This window comes from Idiotropiscis lumnitzeri, chromosome 4, assembly GCF_059441095.1.
Source record: "Idiotropiscis lumnitzeri isolate Australia: NSW breed Sydney's pygmy pipehorse chromosome 4, RoL_Ilum_1.0, whole genome shotgun sequence".
Taxonomy (NCBI): Eukaryota; Metazoa; Chordata; class Actinopteri; order Syngnathiformes; family Syngnathidae; genus Idiotropiscis; species Idiotropiscis lumnitzeri.
Window position 1 is genome coordinate 7,631,994 of NC_142394.1, and position 13,456 is coordinate 7,645,449.

Consider the following 13,456-nt stretch of genomic DNA (forward strand, 5'->3'; position numbering starts at 1 on the left):
TGACATTTGGACTTTCAAGAAGTGATTTGAAGTGAAAATGATGCATTTTGTGAATGATGTTGTAACGAAATGGGACACTAATGGAACTATTAAGGCCAGACTTATCAAGAGAAAAAAAAAAAGACAATGGCCAGACTATTTTTCAATCACAGCAATGAGGATAGTGCCAGCCGAAGGAAGGACACTATCCCCTTTTGAAATCCTATATGGCTTCACACATGGACTCTCAGGTTCATCAGAACCACCAGCGACTGGCACATCGGTCTCAGTCCACATGAAAGACATGTTTGACTGACAAAGATGCAAAGACACAATTACTGGTCAGTGTGTTCTGATCCACAGAGAAATCACGTCCGTGTGGGAGACCAAATCTTCTTCAAGGTGTTGAAACGACTTCGTTGGGACAAGTGAATGCTGAGATGGCCCTCGCCAGATGATGGCAGTGACCCCGGCGGCAGCAAAGGTCGCGGGGCGTGGTGACTGGATCCACCAGTCGCAGTGCAAGCTGAAAGGCCTAGCAACGCGAATCCCTCGAAAAGGAGCCCACCTGAGTCACAATCTCGGACCACACGCACATCAGAACCACACAACCAGCCACAGATACGAATGTTGGAGCCACAGAACAAAAGGATTAGATAATGTTTGGAAATTAATGACGTACATAACAAAATTTCAGCCTTGATTGGAGAACATTATTGCATTTAAATTTTTTGATAAAAATGAAACAATTATTGATGTTATGATCACTATGAAGAATTTGAAAGACACGATTTATCGCGATAATTATAGTTTTCATTTTGTTATGTGTAGTATGTTCATGTTGCATTATTTTTATGACAAAGAGGATGGTTAATCGCATGTTTGTTGCCCAAATGTACCATTACAACCTGATTGATGTTGAGAATGACGAATTCGAACTGGACAATGACGAACTCGAACTGGACACTGAAACGTAAAAACACATGGACCTTTTACACCTGCCCCCTACACGTGCGCACACACACACCATACATGAAGATCCGAGAGGCAAAGACAGCTGTCTCCTCTTACAACAAGGCAAGGGGCCTTCATCAAGTCACCCCAGGGACAAGCTCTGCGTGGAGACAATTTTATTATTTTTCACTAGGTATATTGAAATGTTTATTTATGTTTTATTCCCGAGTGGTCATCAGACCATGAGGTTCTCGTTTTGTGCAGAGGGGAATTTTTCCCTAATGAGAGGTTTTCGCCCATCCACTGATCACTGTTGTATGATTTCACTATGATGATCTGTCTTAAAGCCATAAGGCCATGATTTTTAAATCCACAACAGGGGGGAAATGTAAGATGGGCTGAGGATAGTTAATCAGTTTGTGTATTTATAATCATGTTTTTATACACTCATTCATGTTTAAACACACACACATAGACACTTACTTGTTATTTTAGCACACACGCACACAGACACTGTATCCTGATGATGTGTATAGTTAAATTGACCTTTACACTGTGAGTTGTGATTCTCTGCCTGCTAGAGTTACTGATGATTAGTTATTGATGTTTTCTGTCTTCTGTTGATTAGTTTAGTCTAAAACAGACCACCATTGTTAATTAATCTCCTGTATTCTGGTGATTTAGTTTAGGCTAAACAGACCTTCATTGTATTCTAATTTCATGTGATTCTTGAGTCAAACTAATAAAAGCCGAGCCGGTGAGAAGAGGGGGAGAGGAGTTGCATGGGGCGGCCGCGAGCAGGCTGCTCGCGGCCTCTCTGTCCCACTCTTTTCCCCCGCCGGCGAGGAAAATGAACAACGGTGTCTGGTTCCTCCTGGCCATTCAGCTAGCGTTTTATTTCGGCCGTTACATTTAGTAAGTTATTTCAGTAAGCCCTCCCAAAATGGGCATTTAAACCTGACAGAAAACAAGACAAGCACTTATCTTAGCTAAGAGGGGATGGGGTTAATAACTGGAACATTTGTAACAGTCCAACAACACGAGATGCCTGCTGAAAAAACAAGGAAGAACAAGGAAATGTGCTACAACAATGTCCAGGCCGCTGCCAACATTGAAGAGCTTGCTTGTGTTAAGGACAAAAGAAAACTTGTCACTGCACAACACGCCCCGGACTCCGTGCGTGAAATTGGCACTACCGCCATGAGGGTAACATTTTTCTGTCGTCTAGCATACGTGGCTTTGATTGCGAAATTAAGAAACTAAGCCAAAATGAGAGACTTCCTGTGTCTTTTGGGGAATGTGGACTTTTTTGAACAGGTCTACCCTAAATTTCATATAGCTGACTGAAGCTGGATTGGACACATTGGTCTTTAAAGTGGCCGCTTGAAAACAAACGGACAGACTCTGTGTTTTCAGGCATGGATTTTTTTTCGTGAGTGAACTCAGAACACCAAAAATGGTGATGTTCAGTGAAACAAGGGGCTGAATTTTGTCATTTCAGTTGCGGGTTATTGGATTTTTTTTTGTCTTGTGTTTATACTGTAAGTAAAACTCGACTGGACAAGTTTGGCTTTGACCTGGAAAAAACATTTCTGCTTGTGGGTTAATATCACAATTAAGTGCCATTGGTATCATCATCACAATTACCATGAAAATGTAACAGAATAGAACTCTGAAGTCTCATGAGTGGCCAAATATTCTCTTAAAATATGTTTTATTTTATTTCATTGGAGCTACTTGTCCCATACACTGCTCTGCTCTCTGCAGTGTGTGTAACAAGTGGTTTGATGATGTTTATTTACATGGTTCTATTGCGTACAAGTTAGTTGAAATGATGCATTTTCTATTTTTAGAATCATATCGAACATGTTGCATGTGTCCCTGAATTTTGATGTCCAGCCTGTCATTATATTGTAACTTTCCCTTTAAGAAATCCTCGCAATGTCATTTTCTGAGACATTATGACCAGCATTTATTTCACTGGAGGGTGAAATGGCTGATTGTAGAGCAAATATTTATACTTAGGATTTATAAATGTTATCATATTGTATGTGTAGATGAATGCTGTTATTATAGATACATATGTCATAGTGACAAATCAACTGATGCATAAGCCATTCAGAAATTCCAAATAATTTGTGAAACCGAATCAGGTTCCTAAGTAAAGGTCCACTATGTCCTCACAAAATATGATCCAAAAATGGCTTTTCCCCCTTCTCTACCTTTTCAGCAAGTTCTTATATAGCTGATTGCATGTACATTAACTCATTGACTACCATTGACGGATAAATACGTCAAAGATACATTTTTTTTACTTGGCTGGTAGTGAATGAGTTAAGGGTCCCAACTGTACAACATCTACTTTACTGTACTGCACAATGAATATGAAGTATACAAGAAAATCTCAACTGTTTTGGGGGGTGGGAAACCATCAAAGTTATTGTAACTTCCATAATAAGTAACATTTACAGTACATGCAGCTCCGATAAACTGGAACAATTTCGAGAAGTGCCAAGCGCCAAAAGAGCAAAATTGTGGCACTTTTCTGTGTGGCTTTTGAACAAGATGTTTGTGTCAGTGGTAACTGAGGTCTTCTTCCACACCCCACCCCTCCTAAAAATGACGGAATGTAAAAGAAACTTCCCTGAAAGATCCAAGAAGTGAATGAACGCTACCTGATGTCAACGTCGTCTTCCTTCCTCCTTCTTCTCACACCTGAGGTGCTTCCAAAATCCAGTACAAGTGGCGTAGTCCCATGTTTGGTTTGTTCATCCTGAATTCCATTGAAGAACAAAAATACAAATAATAAATAAATAAATGGCAATAAGATGTTTAGCAAATGAAGTAGGACTATTAGTTTCTACTGGAGACAACTTCTGACTTGCTTCACATGCAATGCAAGACGACACTCCCTCAACAATTCTCTCATCTCCACCCTTTTCTCACCCAGGTCCTCCTCTCTGACACACACACACACACACACGCACACACCTTTTGCCCAGATTGTCAACCGTGCACCCCCCTCATCGCGCCTGCAGGCCTCCAAGCCTGAGCCAGGACTGTAATGTTTCAACTGCTGTTTTTTGACTATTATTTGTTCATTCTGTCGATGTGACAATTACATAAATTCATCAAATAGCAGTAGGAGGTTAACCTGCACCTGGAATTCCATGGGAGTTTTGTACAAGAGCATCTTACAGCAGATGGTGAAGATACTTTGTTGCCAAACATTTCAGTGTCTCAGAAAAAAATAACAACAAAAACATAGAATAAGTTGGAGTGTTAACCTAGCTAACAAAACTTAAAACATTAAAAAAAATTACTTATTGATTCTTACATCGCTTGACAAAACACGCAAATTATGTTATATCGGATTGCATCATATCTTTCTGTTTTGTTGGGATTCTCATGATGGAAATGCAAACAAAATTTCATGTTGCTTAGTAAAACTGACTACGGTGGCTGAATTTTCAAAACAAACATTATAAAAGCTTTCTAAAATGACACTCGTATATTAGCAATGTTGTGGAATGTTCTCGGGTCTGTTTGTGTGCATTATGGGAGGGAGGGAGGGAGTGTTGGACAGGTGGTGAATGTATTCAAACAGACAGTGAGCTGTGTTACCTTAAATGACATCTTTGGCCCTTGAGCTTTGAGGACACCTAAAGTAAACATTGTGAAGGGGAAGAGGGTGCTGTGAGACAAGAGCAAAATCAAGATTAGTCATGTCTCATGTCTTAAAGCAGTCAAGTGAATGAAGGTTGATAGTGAGATTTGTTTTTTTGTTTTTTTTAAATCTTGGCACATCAATCCGGGACCCGTACCAACATTTCCTGCAAGAACATAAATAGAGCTGACTGGTTCAACCTTTGGCAAACTGTCAACATTTAACTACTATTACAGGAAAAGCCACATTGCTGATGAATTTTTTTTTATGATGCAGGTATTCTAAATTTGATTGAAAAAAAAATAACCATCTAGGAAAGGCTAAGAAATGAAAGTAATTATAAGAGTGTTACAACATTGTTGTTACTGTTTAATAACAGTGACAATCAGTATTAGTTGTGAATTCATGCACTTTTTTTGTCATGCTTAAAACCAGCGGTCCCCAACCAACAGCTCGCTGACCGTTACCACTTTGGACCGCGTTTTTATCCAAGACTAAAAATATTTTATTTTGAAATGAGACCAGATTCTCCTCATTACAGCCGCCTATGAAGGACTCTTGACGCGTGTCATATATTAGTCACTATCAGTATAATCCCACTCAAGCACCTATACACACACATATGAAGACAAATATGCACACTTTAATTTAGTTTTTAATTTCTGACTTTCCTGGCAAGTTTCATTCATGTCATGTGAATAAGTTAGTTAATGCCGAGCACAATCCCAGTTTGTATAGGCTATGCAATAACAATTCTCAATTAGGGCTGCAACAAACAGTTTTTCTGCTAGTCTACTCGTCACAGTAGTTGCAATTAGTCAACTACTTGGATGGGAGTCACAGTTTATCACTCTTAACAAGCAGCATAACCATCATTAGATTTAAGACTCAATACTGTAAGGTTTGTAAATTCTAATAATAAGACAATTAAGATTATAATACATTCAACTATGACTGAGCTACTACTGACAAGAGTAGTAATGTGCATTTGTTTTCTGGTGGCGATCAATTGCCGTTTTAGACAACACAACAGACAAAGCAAGCACGATTACAACGCTTGCCTCCCTGATGTGACAAAGACGATGAAATCAGAAAAATAAGACAAGCTCCTAAAGGGGCGTGCCAATTTTTCGTAAATCTCATCACAAAAAAAAACGCCCTTAAATCACTACAGAGTCTTTTAGGAGGGGACATTTTAGTACTGATGTCATTTTTACATGCAAACCGATTATATAAGTGACAATGTTAAGATCACCCAAGTGTCCCTTTAATTAACCACTTTAGTTGGTCATTGGCTATTTGAAAATAAATTTAATAATGAAGGTAAACAAACTCAGTATAATGCTCACAACTGTTTACTTACTTTTCCAACCATTCAATACCTGCTTAGCTAATGTGACTCACTTCATTTTAGCTTCAGGTCAATTTGGACTCAATCTCGTAAAAGTAGTGTAGTTTGTGTAACGTGTATTGTAGTGTTTTGTGTAAACACAGCAAAACAAAAGTGCATGGCCTGGAGGCAGAGTAATGAGGGCGTTGCTGGTATCTCCTCAACCCACTGTATGGAAGTACGCATCCATGTGAATAAAGACGTGGGCCGTGCTTTGCCTTATCTAGCACTTGGGAGCTGCGGCCCACATCCATCCAAACAGCCCGAGTTTGGTGTTCAACATCAGATAAGAGCAAGGCGAGAGATTTAAAGAAGGTTAGTGGGGTGGTGAGGGGGACAAATCAATGTGATAAATAGTGGAGATAATCAGGCTTGATCCTGGCATACTCACATAAGGCCTTCTGAACATTTCTGTTTACTTCTACGCTGTTAAGTGGCGGTTATCTTGTATACCTGGCAAGAGACGCTGTTGCATTAATCTTAAGACAGTACGATGCATGTACAAATGCATCCGACCATCCTGTGGAGTTTTGTTTTTCTCTACAGATTGTTGGAGTAATTCTGTTAATTTCTACAGATTTTACAACTCTCTCAACTTTTAAGTTATTGAACAAGCCTTATCTGATGCACATAGATTGATATGCTGCCAATGTGGCCCAACCTCTGACACCGGTCATACATGGAGGACTGAAAAAAGGGGAAATCATCAATTAATACCTTTATCCGGATCTGCAGCGAAACTTCAGCTACACCTCTCCTTGTTTTTTTTTTGTTGTTGTTTGTTTTTTGGACATAATACTGCACACAAAGAAACATATATAACATATATATATATATATATATATATATATATATATATATATATATATATATATATATATATATATATGCCAATTTCTCACTAACAAGCTCAATTTATATATTTTTGGGTCTGGAAATTGAAGTTAGTAATTATCTTCTTTTTTTATCCATTCATTTTAGAGAAATTAGGAAATAAGTAAAAACTTGGAAAAATGCCTACTTTTAATGAGCAATATGGCCACGCCCCCCTCCTCTCTCTCCATGTTTTGCGAGTCACTGAAGGGACCGATTACAAACTCTCTATTGGTAATTTTTAGTACTGATGTCATTTTTACATGCAAACCGATTAGTGGTTACCGATAAGTGCCAATCTTAACGTCAACCAAGTGTCTCTTTAAGAAATCAATTAAAAAAAATATTGATTTTGCATTATTAAGGATTTAATGCAAATGAAAAAAAAAACTATAAAAATAATTTCATAATATACAATCAAAAACAATTAAACTGATATAATTAAATGATTGCCTAGTTTACTTGTAGAGCTGCACGATCATGGCTAAAATGAGAATATTTTCATTAATCAAAATTATTCATCATGTGAGGAAAATACTTTTCAACAAACAAATTATAGAGAGTTTTCAGAGAAAAATGAAGCGTTAAATGAATGGATTGTCATTTTAGAATAAATTATTGAAAAAAAAGATTCACCAAGGGAATAAAAAGACACCAATTATGAGCTACTGAATATGTTATCTTTGTTATTTAGGCATCTTAATGAAGGACTTACGTTTGCCCCCTGCTGGTTGGTTGACTACTGGTTGAAAAAGCACATTATTATATATAAGCAGCAGAACCCACATTTAATTGTTTGTTCATTTCATTGTGGCAGCCAAAATCATTAAAATTCAATTAATTGAGCAGTACTATACCTGAGGAGCCAATCGTGATTTATTCATCATGATTAAATAATTAATCAAAAACACCTCCATGAAAACAAGGCCTATATATGCATTATTATTTAATACATTAAGAAGAAAAATATACAGAATGCTGTAACTTGCCCTTTTGAGCTGCGACAGAAGGCAAAGGGAAGCTGCCTGAGTCTGTCGTGTCCAACATTCCATTGCCGAAAGATGACACATGGACCTGTGGAGATAAACTGCAGGAAAGGCAAGACACAGCGTGGTCCTCCCTTGGCCTATATGTTCTCTTCTCTTGGCCATTTATTTCCACAATTATCTGCAGTTCTACCTTAAGTCAGACTGGGAGTACTTTTGCTACCTGTTTCTCAGTCACTTTGGCTTCTGTGAGCATCCATAATACACCCGAGACCTGTAGTGCTCATCCTATAATACTGTATTATTTGCATTTAGCGGACGTGAACAAAGGCCGTGGTCAGGAAACAAAGATGGTGGACGACAAGACACGGACAAATAAACGGGAGAAGATTGGTGGCACGAGGAGGGAGGAAGGGTCCAGAAGGAATCTGTGATGGAACACATGCTGTAAGGCTCTGAGGTGGACAGAGGGACAAGGGGGTGGAGAAGGAGGTGGGAGGAAGGTGGTGGTGGGCTCCAGAAATAAATCCCAACAGAAGGTGGGCATGAATCCATGGCAGTAGGTAAACCTGGGCAGAAAAGAGCCTCCAGGAAATGAAAATCCTGATAGATCCCAAGCTGTTCGCTCCACACTGTCACTGCTGTTAACTTCACTATGTAGCTCAAGACGAATGCTAAGCTAACACGGGTAGCCGAGAGAGTGAAGCATGGTCTTGGGTCTTGGGAGGTCCGTGGCTTTTTAGTTAGAGCTTACCTAAAGCAAGTTAGTGAGTTACCTCAGTCATTTCCCCGCAACAAAAATTAAATCCTCTTCCAGTAGATGGCAATTAGATATCATCCACCTGTTGCCATTGATAGAACAGAATTAAGAAAACAAAGCCCACATTTCACCCTTTGCAAGTACACTTATTAGTAAATTGAGACGAGATCAGCAGGACATTCGATTTTCCTAATTAAAATGTAAAACTCAATAAAGTTGAGTAAACACTTCTCTGAACAACAATGAAACACAAATTCTTTGAGGGAAGCACACATCAAAGAAATGTCATGTTGAAGTAATTGTGTGACAATAGATTATGTTCCACACGGGGGAATAAAATTGCTTACATACCACCTGAGGGATCAAATCAATTCCATTCCACTTGAGAAAGGAATTGATTACATTCCAGGCTGGGATGAAAAGAAAACTCAAGCAGGCACCCGCAGACAGAGAACAGCGAGCGTCTCGTCACCCGATATGACGCCGTTCTGGACCGCTGCCTGCCTGGAGATAGACTGATAGTTGCAGGAAAAGCTGTAGAATTCGTCGTAGGCCCCGAATTAACTCGTACGGTCAGTATGCACCTGGATGCGTCATAAACTGTTGACGCGCCCATCAACACATCACCAAGCACAAAAGAACACAGGATGTTTGATGATGACAATATAGGAGTTTTTTTTATGTTTTCTTCTGTGTCATAATAGATGAGAGTAGAAAGAGTCTCATTTGCGTTGATCGTTTTATTTTACGACTAAAGTGCCAGCAGACCATTTAAAAAAAACAAAACAAAAAAAAACAGCTGCAGACCCAAAAATATTCCCCAGCTTTAGACAATGACTGGAATACATTTTGGGATTTCTAGAATTAAATTGATACATAAATAAAATCAAATAAAATGAAATAAATGGTGTTTTGGAAGGACTGCAACTAGTGTGGTCTTGGTCATCCTTGGGTGACGGGCAAGAGGAGAGCAAATAAAAGTTCACATTAAGATTAAAATCATGTGCCATGTTTTCCCAAAGCAGCGAGAAATAGATTGCATAAACAATACAATATAATTGTAAATATCGAGCGTATCTGTCAATCATGAATGGTGTTTTTCTTACTCAATTTTGAATGACTTTAGAGGAGCAACATGGTGCTTTGTGTTATGTTATTTTGTGAATAAATTAATTGCCCTTTTGGATCAAACAAAACAACAACAACAAGATTACAATTCAGAGGAGGGCTTCTTTTAAACAAAAGTGTTATGCAGATGGTGAACAAACGTGCTCAAGTGAAAGAGGCTTTCAACAAGATGAAATGCATTTTGCAAGATGCAGTGATTAGATTAGAGGAAAGACAAATATTGAATAAAGTAAAAGAACTAGAAGAGAAAATGAACAATGTCGACGTCATGCCAAGCCACGTTGACAAAACGATGAAAACAAACTGGAGGATTAACGGGGAAGTATGTACCGTTCCAAATGAAAAGCTCAATGGGTTCAATACACCTATGACGACTAGCTTATACCAGCAAAAAAATATTGTTTAAATGATAATATTATAAACTCCCAGAAAAGACAATATGACAAGAATAATACAGCAGTGCGAGTGTGCTTAGGGATAAAAAGGGCAGATGGTATATGAAGCAGGAGGCCGGATATGCTGGTCCAATTTTTGTGCATGTGTGAACAGCATGACACAGGAATCGAATGCACACGCACAAACACACGCGCAGAATTGCACAAAGGTTTTGATCAACACCTAGAATCGGGCTTTTCACACATACTACACTAAATACCAACCAAATAAATGTACCACTTTTATGACCATCATCAAAGTACATTAAAATACGAGACCCCCCCAAAAAAAAAAAAAAAAAAAAAATAGGCAGCAGTTTTATTTCTAAAACTGTTATTGTAAACCACTGTAATAGTTTGAAAATTGACACTGTGCTTAATTTTAGAAAAATATGAAACTGACAACTTTTTTACTGGAGCCCGAGCAATATGGATTTTTTTTAGGGTGATGTCGATGACGATTTTTGCATAAAAGTTCAATCTAATTGAACTGTACTTAAAAATATGGATTTAGATTATTTCCTGTTAAATTGTACCGATGCATTTAGCACTAGAGAAAAGTTGGGGTAACGACTAAAGATGTTTTTGTCGCCAAAATTGATTCATCAATGACGTCATTGATATTTTTTCAGCACAGTGTAGTGCTCCCCAATTTTTTGCACGAGTGTCGCGTTTCACTTGAACGTTTGTGATATTTTGGAGCTTCAAGCCATCATTCAGCTAAATTTTTGCTGTATGGTGGCAGTAAATTCAATTCAATTCAAGAAGCAGCAATTTGGAGGCTTCAAGTTATTTCATGCCATTAACTGTCGAAATTCACTGACAATGACCATAAAACAAAGCACATTGAAAAACAAGACAGTCCACTTATTGTAACGCTCACAAACAATACAAAATGGCATTAAAATCCTAACTTTGGAATTTAAAATGACAGGTTTGGACACAAATAATATTTGAACAAAAACGGTGGCGCCACACATGAAGATATAATATAACAATACTCGCTGGCATATTTTTTATTCTCTATGATAAATGTATCGGTAGAAGAAGTAACACAATTCTTCTCCGTTTGTGTCCGCATGATTGTAATTGCACTCTCTCACGATGTTGGACACACCAGAATGAGCAACACAACAAATCTCAACATCAAATCATGATAAACCAACTGTTTAATTCTTTTCATTTAGTTTAATCATGCTATTACTCCATGTTTTCACAACAGGCGGCATTAGAGAGTGTTATTTTTTTCTTATATTAGAACAAGAAAAGGTTTTCTGTTTTTGTTGTTTTTTGTGGGGCAGGCCGGGAGGGATTAATTGATTTTCTATTCATTTAAATGGGGAATGATGAGCCGAGTCGTTAGAGTTATGTGTGTGGTCAAACAAGGAATTGAACTGAATTTTCAAGGCACCGTTGTACAGTTGAAAGATGTTCTGAATTAAAGTAGGTCACACTACAAGACAAAAATGACTGTACTCTTCTAGCGCAAGACAAGTAGGACAATGACACAAGCTGACACAAAAGCACAAGAAATAAAAGTCCCACGGCCGTCCTTGACCACCACCACCACCGCCTTCTTCTCTTCCTCTATTCAATGTTCCTTACAGCGACTTTGACACCGGTTCTTATTGATCTTGTTTTCCCAGCATGCTCTCTGCTACGAAACCACGATGAGTAAAAACACAAACTAACCCGTGGGTGTGGCATTAGAGACTCACTTGTGTGTATGGTGCTAAAAACTGTGGACAGACAGATTTAATGGCCATTTCATTAGGTATAGGCTGTTGGTTCCCCTTGTCGAAGCATATTTGGTCAAAACAAGCACAAAAACTAACTGTGTGTGAGTGTTGCTTATTGGAAACGCGTGTGTGTGTGTGCGCGTTTGTGCAAGTGGGTATGTTTCAAAAAGTTTATTGGCCAACCCAAGACCACTCCTTTCGTCTCATCTTGTCCCTTCCCCCTTGAAATGCGTGTTCACGAGAACCAAGACGTGTCCCAATTCTCCGTACACTTTAGAGGTGGGGTCCCAGAAAATGGGCGTATGGCCCTGCAGGATGAAGGCAGACCCTGACCTCCTTAGATGACAAGAGTCTGTGCCCTTGTTAATAGGCGACAACAACATTGTTGAGCGAAGATAAAAACAAAAAGTAAATATTTGATCATTTTCATAGAAGTTAACACTAAGACACACAAAGTAAGTTAACACATATTTGGATTAGATATTCTATACTACACAATAAAGATACATGATAGTTCTTGGAAAATACTTGCTGATTCACTGACTTGCTCCACATCATCCCTTGGCTCAAATTAAACACAATTTACGATACTTATTTTGGCTCTCAATTGCTTCTTCACACAGCCACTTGGATCTCTCTCTCTTTTACTCTCTCTCCCCCTCAACCTCTCCCTCTCCCAGTTAAAGGGGCAGTACACGCGACAGAAGTAAAAGATTTCATTCTATTCCGAGTCCAGATTTCTAAATTCTATACACTACTTCCGGCCTTGATTTGTCAGTTCCTTTTTAAAAATTTCTCATCCTCCGTCCCAAAAAAGGGCATCCGTCCAGGACGAAATGCCCATCTCTGGTGACCATTTTTCCTTCGCAAAAAAGCGGACTCGGATCTTCACCAAACGAAAGATATTTTTTTCATGCAAAAATATGAATGTATTCATATTTAATTAAGGTAAGTTATTTAATGTTAGTAATGCCCCATGATACTGTTCTCCAATTGGATGGCAACCCAACCCTGCCAGTGTCACACATCCCGGTAATGGTCCATGAATTTATATCCACACCCTGCCTCTCCAAACCGTCAATTTTGTTCATCTTTAAATAATGACAAACTGACAATGATGGACATGTGCAAAAAAAGCAAAACAAACACTAGTAATCGTCAGCAATGTGATTTTACTTACGTTCTACTTCCCTCCCCTTTTCGCGTAAAACAACATATTAGAGCATCATTATGCTATTACAACTTTATCAACAAGTTCTTTTAACTGCTAATTAAAAGTGAAAATACAAAGCAGTTTGGCTTCAGTGACTAGCAAGTGGCCTCTGGTGTCAGATCTTTACGAGATGCTAATACGCCATGTTGATCCGTTTTGTCACTTTCTCGCTTAATCATCAAACGTCTTTGAAAGCGGCTCATCGGGCAGGCGGTGTCATTTTGGCGTGAACAAAGTACTTCCCCCCACACAGGCGCCACCTGAGCTGATGCTAATTTTGCCGCAGGAAAAAGGTTTTGCCATTGTTACTATCTGATCAGCACGTCTGATTTG

At 38.6% G+C, this 13,456-nt stretch overlaps 1 protein-coding gene across 1 annotated transcript in view; it reads right to left on the reverse strand.

Annotated features, from left to right (window-relative positions):
• Window positions 1-3,824, reverse strand: part of fat2 (FAT atypical cadherin 2) — a 123,522-nt gene extending 119,698 nt beyond the window's left edge. The window contains exon 1 of the mRNA XM_088293428.1: window positions 3,609-3,824. The gene's annotated coding sequence lies outside the window, so the exon portion shown is untranslated. The remainder of the gene's footprint in view (window positions 1-3,608) is intronic.
• Between the last annotated feature and the right edge of the window lie 9,632 nt (window positions 3,825-13,456).